This window comes from Amblyomma americanum, unplaced genomic scaffold, assembly GCF_052857255.1.
Source record: "Amblyomma americanum isolate KBUSLIRL-KWMA unplaced genomic scaffold, ASM5285725v1 scaffold_16, whole genome shotgun sequence".
Taxonomy (NCBI): Eukaryota; Metazoa; Arthropoda; class Arachnida; order Ixodida; family Ixodidae; genus Amblyomma; species Amblyomma americanum.
Genome location: NW_027526488.1, coordinates 1915387 through 1925142, shown reverse-complemented (window position 1 = coordinate 1925142; position 9756 = coordinate 1915387).

Genomic DNA, 9756 nt, shown 5'->3' with positions numbered 1-9756 from the left:
GGTCTAAAACAGCTTGTTTCGTTGTATTAAGCACGAATACATGCTTTTCGCGCAGTTATTAGAGAAAAAGTTTTGACGCGTATCAGAGGAACACTTGTAAAACCGATGTGTTGTGATTTAGCTCGTTTCGGTCTAAAACAACTTGTTTCGCTGTATTAAGCAAGAATACATGCTTTTCGCGCATTTATAAGAGAAAAAGTTTTGACGCGTGTCACAGGGACACTTGTAAAACCGATGTGTTCAGATTTCGCTCGTTTCGGTCTAAAACAGCTTGTTTCGTTGTATTTAGCACGAATACATGCTTTTCGCGCAGTTATAAGAGAAAAAGTTTACACGCGTATCAGAGGAACACTTGTAAAACCGATGTGTTGTGATTTAGCTCGTTTTGGTCTAAAACAGCTTGTTTCGCTGTATTAAGCAGGAATACATGCTTTTCGCGCAGTTATAAGAGAAAAAGTTTTAAAGGCATGTCACAAGGACACTTGTAAAACCGATGTGTTCAGATTTACCTTGTTTCGGTCTAAAACAGCTTGTTTCGTTGGACTAAGCAAGAATACATGCTTTTCGCGCAGTTATAAGAGAAAAAAGATTTGACGCGTATCAGAGGAACACTTGTAAAACCGATGTGTTCAGATTTAGCTCGTTTCGGTCTAAAACAGCTTGTTTCGTTGTATTAAGCAAGAATACATGCTTTTCGCGCAGTTATAAGAGAAAACGTTTTGACGCGTATTAGAGAGACACTTGTAAAACCGATGTGTTGTGATTTAGCTCGTTTCGGTCTAAAACAGCTTGTTTCGTTGTATTAAGCAAGAATACATGCTTTTCGCGCAGTTATAAGAGAAAAAGTTTTGACGGGTATTAGAGAGACACTTGTAAAACCGATGTGTTGTGATTTAGCTCGTTTCGGTCTAAAACAGCTTGTTTCGTTGTATTAAGCAAGAATACATGCTTTTCGCGCAGTTATAAGAGAAAAAGTTTTGACGAGTATCACGTGGAACACTTGTAATACCGATGTGTTGTGATTTAGCTCGTTTTGTTCTAAAACAGCTTGATTCGCTGTATTAAGCAAGAATACATGCTTTTCGCGCAGTTATAAAAGAAAAAGTTTTGACGCGTATCAGAGGAACACTTGTAAAACCGATGTGTTGTGATTTAGCTCATTTCGGTCTTAAACAGCTTGTTTCGCTGTATTAAGCAAGAATACATGCTTTTCGCGCAGTTATAGGAGAAAAAGTTTTGACGAGTATCACGTGGATACTTGTAAAACCGATGTGTTCAGATTTAGCTCGTTTCGGTCTAAAACAGCTTGTTTCGTTGTATTAAGCAAGAATACATGCTTTTCGCGCAGTTATAAGAGAAAAAGTTTTTACGCGTATAAGAGAGACACTTGTAAAACCGATGTGTTGTGATTTAGCTCGTTTCGGTCTAAAACAGCTTGTTTCGCTGTATTAAGCAAGAATACATGCTTTTCGCGCCGTTATAAGAGAAAAAGTTTCGACGCGTATCAGAGGAACACTTGTAAAACCGATGTGTTGTGATTTAGCTCATTTCGGTCTAAAACAGCTTGTATCGCTGTATTAAGCAAGAATACATGCTTTTCGCGCAGTTATAAGAGAAAAAGTTTTGACGCTTATCAGAGGAACACTTGTAAAACCGATGTGTTGTGATTTAGCTCGTTTTGGTCTAAAACAGCTTGTTTCGCTGTATTAAGCAGGAATACATGCTTTTCGCGCAGTTATAAGAGAAAAAGTTTTAAAGGCATGTCACAAGGACACATGTAAAACCGATGCGTTCAGATTTAGCTCGTTTCGGTCTAAAACAGCTTGTTTCGTTGTATTAAGCACGAATACATGCTTTTCGCGCAGTTATAAGAGAAAACGTTTTGACGAGTATCACGTGGAACACTTGTAATACCGATGTGTTGTGATTTAGCTTGTTTCGGTCTAAAACAACTTGTTTCGCTGTATTAAGCAAGAATACATGCTTTTCGCGCAGTTATAAGAGAAAAAGTTTTGACGCGTATCAGAGGAACACTTGTAAAACCGATGTGTTGTGATTTAGCTCATTTCGGTCTAAAACAGCTTGTTTCGTTGTATTAAGCAAGAATACATGCTTTTCGCGCAGTTATAAGAGAAAAAGTTTTGACGCGTGTCACAGGGGCACTTGTAAAACCGATGTGTTCAGATTTAGCTCGTTTCTGTCTAAAACAGCTTGTTTCGTTGTATTAAGCACGAATACATGCTTTTCGCGCAGTTATAAGAGAAAAAGTTTTGACGAGTATCACGTGGAACACTTGTAATACCGATGTGTTGTGATTTGGCTCGTTTCGGTCTAAAACAGCTTGTTTCGTTGTATTAAGCAAGAATACATGCTTTTCGCGCAGTTATAAGAGAAAAAGTTTTGACGCGTATCAGAGGAACACTTGTAAAACCGATGTGTTCAGATTTAACTCTTTTCGGACTAAAACAGCTTGTTTCGTTGTATTAAGCACGAATACATGCTTTTCGCGCAGTTATAAGGGAAAAAGTTTTGACGCGTATCACATGGACACTTGGAAAACCGATGTGTTCAGATTTAGCTCGTTTTGGTCTAAAACAGCTTGTTTCGCTGTATTAAGCACGAATACATGCTTTTCGCGCAGTTATAAGAGAAAAAGTTTTGACGCGTATCAGAGGAACACTTGTAAAACCGATGTGTTGTGATTTAGCTCGTTTCGGTCTAAAACAGCTTGTTTCGTTGTATTAAGCAAGAATACATGCTTTTCGCGCAGTTATAAGAGAAAAAGTTTTGACGAGTATCACGTGGATACTTGTAAAACCGATGTGTTCAGATTTAGCTCGTTTCGGTCTAAAACAGCTTGTTTCGTTGTATTAAGCACGAATACATGCTTTTCGCGCAGTTAAAAGAGAAAAAGTTTTCACGAGTATCACGTGGAACACTTGTAATACCGATGTGTTGTGATTTAGCTCGTTTTGGTCTAAAACAGCTTGTTTCGCTGTATTAAGCACGAATACATGCTTTTCGCGCAGTTATAAGAGAAAACGTTTTGACGAGTATCACGTGGAACACTTGTAATACCGATGTGTTGTGATTTAGCTTGTTTCGGTCTAAAACAACTTGTTTCGCTGTATTAAGCAAGAATACATGCTTTTCGCGCAGTTATAAGAGAAAAAGTTTTGACGCGTATCAGAGGAACACTTGTAAAACCGATGTGTTGTGATTTAGCTCATTTCGGTCTAAAACAGCTTGTTTCGTTGTATTAAGCAAGAATACATGCTTTTCGCGCAGTTATAAGAGAAAAAGTTTTGACGCGTGTCACAGGGGCACTTGTAAAACCGATGTGTTCAGATTTAGCTCGTTTCGGTCTAAAACAGCTTGTTTCGTTGTATTAAGCACGAATACATGCTTTTCGCGCAGTTATAAGAGAAAACTTTTTGACGAGTATCACGTGGAACACTTGTAATACCGATGTGTTGTGATTTAGCTCGTTTCGGTCTAAAACAGCTTGTTTCGCTGTATTAAGCAAGAATACATGCTTTTCGCGAAGTTATAAGAGAAAAAGTTTTGACGCGTATCAGAGGAACACTTGTAAAACCGATGTGTTGTGATTTAGCTCATTTCGGTCTAAAACAGCTTGTTTCGTTGTATTAAGCAAGAATACATGCTTTTCGCGCAGTTAAAAGAGAAAAAGTTTTGACGCGTGTCACAGGGACACTTGTAAAACCGATGTGTTCAGATTTAGCTCGTTTCGGTCTAAAACAGCTTGTTTCGTTGTATTAAGCACGAATACATGCTTTTCGCGCAGTTATAAGAGAAAAAGTTTTGACGAGTATCACGTGGAACACTTGTAATACCGATGTGTTGTGATTTGGCTCGTTTCGGTCTAAAACAGCTTGTTTCGTTGTATTAAGCAAGAATACATGCTTTTCGCGCAGTTATAAGAGAAAAAGTTTTGACGCGTATCAGAGGAACACTTGTAAAACCGATGTGTTCAGATTTAACTCTTTTCGGACTAAAACAGCTTGTTTCGTTGTATTAAGCACGAATACATGCTTTTCGCGCAGTTATAAGGGAAAAAGTTTTGACGCGTATCACATGGACACTTGGAAAACCGATGTGTTCAGATTTAGCTCGTTTTGGTCTAAAACAGCTTGTTTCGTTGTATTAAGCACGAATACATGCTTTTCGCGCAGTTATAAGAGAAAAAGTTTTGACGCGTATCAGAGGAACACTTGTAAAACCGATGTGTTGTGATTTAGCTCGTTTCGGTCTAAAACAGCTTGTTTCGTTGGACTAAGCACGAATACATGCTTTTCGCGCAGTTATAAGCGAAAAAAGTTTTGACGCGTATCAGAGGAACACTTGTAAAACTGATGTGTTCAGATTTAGCTCGTTTCGGTCTAAAACAGCTTGTTCCGTTGTATTAAGCAAGAATACATGCTTTTCGCGCAGTTATAAGAGAAAAAGTTTTGACGCGTATTAGAGAGACACATGTAAAACCGATGTGTTGTGATTTAGCTCGTTTCGGTCTAAAACAGCTTGTTTCGTTGTATTAAGCAAGAATATATGCTTTTCGCGCAGTTATAAGAGAAAAAGTTTTGACGCGTATTAGAGAGACACTTGTAAAACCGATGTGTTGTGATTTAGCTCGTTTCGGTCTAAAACAGCTTGTTTCGTTGTATTAGGCAAGAATACATGCTTTTCGCGCAGTTATAAGAGAAAAAGTTTTGACGAGTATCACGTGGATACTTGTAAAACCGATGTGTTCAGATTTAGCTCGTTTTGGTCTAAAACAGCTTGTTTCGTTGTATTAAGCACGAATACATGCTTTTCGCGCAGTTATAAGAGAAAAAGTTTTGACGAGTATCACGTGGAACACTTGCAATACCGATGTGTTGTGATTTAGCTCGTTTCGGTCTAAAACAGCTTGATTCGCTGTATTAAGCACGAATATATGCTTTTCGCGCAGTTATAAGAGAAAAAGTTTTGACGCGTATTAGAGAGACACTTGTAAAACCGATGTGTTGTGATTTAGCTCGTTTCGGTCTAAAACAGCTTGTTTCGTTGTATTAGGCAAGAATACATGCTTTTCGCGCAGTTATAAGAGAAAAAGTATTGACGAGTATCACGTGGATACTTGTAAAACCGATGTGTTCAGATTTAGCTCGTTTCGGTCTAAAACAGCTTGTTTCGTTGTATTAAGCAAGAATACATGCTTTTCGCGCAGTTATAAGAGAAAAAGTTTTGACGAGTATCACGTGGACACTTGTAAAACCGATGTGTTCAGATTTAGCTCGTTTCGGTCTAAAACAGCTTGTTTCGTTGTATTAAGCACGAATACATGCTTTTCGCGCAGTTATAAGAGAAAAATTTTTGACGAGTATCACGTGGAACACTTGTAATACCGATGTGTTGTGATTTAGCTCGTTTCGGTTTTAAGCAGCTTGTTTCGCTGTATTAAGCAAGAATACATGCTTTTCGCGCAGTTATAAGAGAAAAAGTTTTGACGCGTATCAGAGGAACACTTGTAAAACCGATGTGTTCAGATTTAACTCTTTTCGGACTAAAACAGCTTGTTTCGTTGTATTAAGCACGAATACATGCTTTTCGCGCAGTTATAAGGGAAAAAGTTTAGACGCCTATCAGAGGAACACTTGTAAAACCTTTGTGTTGTGATTTAGCTCGTTTCGGTCTAAAACAGCTTGTTTCGTTGTATTAAGCACGAATACATGCTTTTCGCGCAGTTATAAGAGAAAAAGTTTTGACGAGTATCACGTGGAACACTTGTATTACCGATGTGTTGTGATTTGGCTCGTTTCGGTCTAAAACAGCTTGTTTCGTTGTATTAAGCAAGAATACATGCTTTTCGCGCAGTTATAAGAGAAAAAGTTTTGACGCGTATCAGAGGAACACTTGTAAAACCGATGTGTTCAGATTTAACTCTTTTCGGACTAAAACAGCTTGTTTCTTTGTATTAAGCACGAATACATGCTTTTCGCGCAGTTATAAGGGAAAAAGTTTTGACGAGTATCACGTGGAACACTTGTAATACCGATGTGTTGTGATTTGGCTCGTTTCGGTCTAAAACAGCTTGTTTCGTTGTATTAAGCAAGAATACATGCTTTTCGCGCAGTTATAAGAGAAAAAGTTTTGACGCGTATCAGAGGAACACTTGTAAAACCGATGTGTTCAGATTTAACTCTTTTCGGACTAAAACAGCTTGTTTCGTTGTATTAAGCACGAATACATGCTTTTCGCGCAGTTATAAGGGAAAAAGTTTTGACGCGTATCACATGGACACTTGGAAAACCGATGTGTTCAGATTTAGCTCGTTTTGGTCTAAAACAGCTTGTTTCGCTGTATTAAGCACGAATACATGCTTTTCGCGCAGTTATAAGAGAAAAAGTTTACACGCGTATCAGAGGAACACTTGTAAAACCGATGTGTTGTGATTTAGCTCATTTCGGTCTAAAACAGCTTGTTTCGTTGTATTAAGCAAGAATACATGCTTTTCGCGCAGTTATAAGAGAAAAAGTTTTGACGCGTGTCACAGGGGCACTTGTAAAACCGATGTGTTCAGATTTAGCTCGTTTCTGTCTAAAACAGCTTGTTTCGTTGTATTAAGCACGAATACATGCTTTTCGCGCAGTTATAAGAGAAAAAGTTTTGACGAGTATCACGTGGAACACTTGTAATACCGATGTGTTGTGATTTGGCTCGTTTCGGTCTAAAACAGCTTGTTTCGTTGTATTAAGCAAGAATACATGCTTTTCGCGCAGTTATAAGAGAAAAAGTTTTGACGCGTATCAGAGGAACACTTGTAAAACCGATGTGTTCAGATTTAACTCTTTTCGGACTAAAACAGCTTGTTTCGCTGTATTAAGCACGAATACATGCTTTTCGCGCAGTTATAAGAGAAAAAGTTTTGACGCGTATCAGAGGAACACTTGTAAAACCGATGTGTTGTGATTTAGCTCGTTTCGGTCTAAAACAGCTTGTTTCGTTGTATTAAGCAAGAATACATGCTTTTCGCGCAGTTATAAGAGAAAAAGTTTTGACGAGTATCACGTGGATACTTGTAAAACCGATGTGTTCAGATTTAGCTCGTTTCGGTCTAAAACAGCTTGTTTCGTTGTATTAAGCACGAATACATGCTTTTCGCGCAGTTAAAAGAGAAAAAGTTTTCACGAGTATCACGTGGAACACTTGTAATACCGATGTGTTGTGATTTAGCTCGTTTTGGTCTAAAACAGCTTGTTTCGCTGTATTAAGCAAGAATACATGCTTTTCGCGCCGTTATAAGAGAAAAAGTTTTGACGCGTATCAGAGGAACACTTGTAAAACCGATGTGTTGTGATTTAGCTCGTTTCGGTGTAAAACAACTTGTTTCGTAGTATTAAGCAAGAATACATGCTTTTCGCGCAGTTATAAGAGAAAAAGTTTTGACGCGTATTAGAGGAACACTTGTAAAACCTTTGTGTTGTGATTTAGCTCGTTTTGGTCTAAAACAGCTTGTTTCGCTGTATTAAGCAAGAATACATGCTTTTCGCGCAGTTATAAGAGAAAAAGTTTTGACGCGTGTCACAGGGACACTTGTAAAACCGATGTGTTCAGATTTAGCTCGTTTCGGTCTAAAACAACTTGTTTCGTTGTATTAAGCACGAATACATGCTTTACGCGCAGTTATAGAAGAAAAAGTTTTGACGCCTATTAGAGAGACACTTGTAAAACCGATGTGTTATGATTTAGCTCGTTTCGGTCTAAAACAGCTTGTTTCGTTGTATTAAGCAAGAATACATGCTTTTCGCGCAGTTATAAGCGAGAAAGTTTTGACGAGTATCACGTGGATACTTGTAAAACCGATGTGTTCAGATTTAGCTCGTTTTGGTCTAAAACAGCTTGTTTCGTTGTATTAAGCAAGAATACATGCTTTACGCGCAGTTATAGAAGAAAAAGTTTTGACGCGTATCAGAGAGACACTTGTAAAACCGATGTGTTGTGATTTAGCTCGTTTCGGTCTAAAACAGCTTGTTTCGTTGTATTAAGCAAGAATACATGCTTTTCGCGCAGTTATAAGAGAAAAAGTTTTGACGAGTATCACGTGGATACTTGTAAAACCGAAGTGTTCAGATTTAGCTCGTTTCGGTCTAAAACAGCTTGTTTCGTTGTATTAAGCACGAATACATGCTTTTCGCGCAGTTATAAGAGAAAACTTTTTGACGAGTATCACGTGGAACACTTGTAATACCGATGTGTTGTGATTTAGCTCGTTTCGGTCTAAAACAGCTTGTTTCGCTGTATTAAGCAAGAATACATGCTCTTCGCGAAGTTATAAGAGAAAAAGTTTTGACGCGTATCAGAGGAACACTTGTAAAACCGATGTGTTGTGATTTAGCTCATTTCGGTCTAAAACAGCTTGTTTCGTTGTATTAAGCAAGAATACATGCTTTTCGCGCAGTTAAAAGAGAAAAAGTTTTGACGCGTGTCACAGGGACACTTGTAAAACCGATGTGTTCAGATTTAACTCTTTTCGGACTAAAACAGCTTGTTTCGTTGTATTAAGCACGAATACATGCTTTTCGCGCAGTTATAAGGGAAAAAGTTTTGACGCGTATCACATGGACACTTGGAAAACCGATGTGTTCAGATTTAGCTCTTTTTGGTCTAAAACAGCTTGTTTCGTTGTATTAAGCACGAATACATGCTTTTCGCGCAGTTATAGGAGAAAAAGTTTTGACGCGTATCAGAGGAACACTTGTAAAACCGATGTGTTGTGATTTAGCTCATTTCGGTCTAAAACAGCTTGTTTCGTTGTATTAAGCAAGAATACATGCTTTTCGCGCAGTTAAAAGAGAAAAAGTTTTGACGCGTGTCACAGGGACACTTGTAAAACCGATGTGTTCAGATTTAGCTCGTTTCGGTCTAAAACAGCTTGTTTCGTTGTATTAAGCACGAATACATGCTTTTCGCGCAGTTATAAGAGAAAAAGTTTTGACGAGTATCACGTGGAACACTTGTAATACCGATGTGTTGTGATTTGGCTCGTTTCGGTCTAAAACAGCTTGTTTCGTTGTATTAAGCAAGAATACATGCTTTTCGCGCAGTTATAAGAGAAAAAGTTTTGACGCGTATCAGAGGAACACTTGTAAAACCGATGTGTTCAGATTTAACTCTTTTCGGACTAAAACAGCTTGTTTCGTTGTATTAAGCACGAATACATGCTTTTCGCGCAGTTATAAGGGAAAAAGTTTTGACGCGTATCACATGGACACTTGGAAAACCGATGTGTTCAGATTTAGCTCGTTTTGGTCTAAAACAGCTTGTTTCGTTGTATTAAGCACGAATACATGCTTTTCGCGCAGTTATAAGAGAAAAAGTTTTGACGCGTATCAGAGGAACACTTGTAAAACCGATGTGTTGTGATTTAGCTCGTTTCGGTCTAAAACAGCTTGTTTCGTTGGACTAAGCAAGAATACATGCTTTTCGCGCAGTTATAAGCGAAAAAAGTTTTGACGCGTATCAGAGGAACACTTGTAAAACTGATGTGTTCAGATTTAGCTCGTTTCGGTCTAAAACAGCTTGTTCCGTTGTATTAAGCAAGAATACATGCTTTTCGCGCAGTTATAAGAGAAAAAGTTTTGACGCGTATTAGAGAGACACATGTAAAACCGATGTGTTGTGATTTAGCTCGTTTCGGTCTAAAACAGCTTGTTTCGTTGTATTAAGCAAGAATATATGCTTTTCGCGCAGTTATAA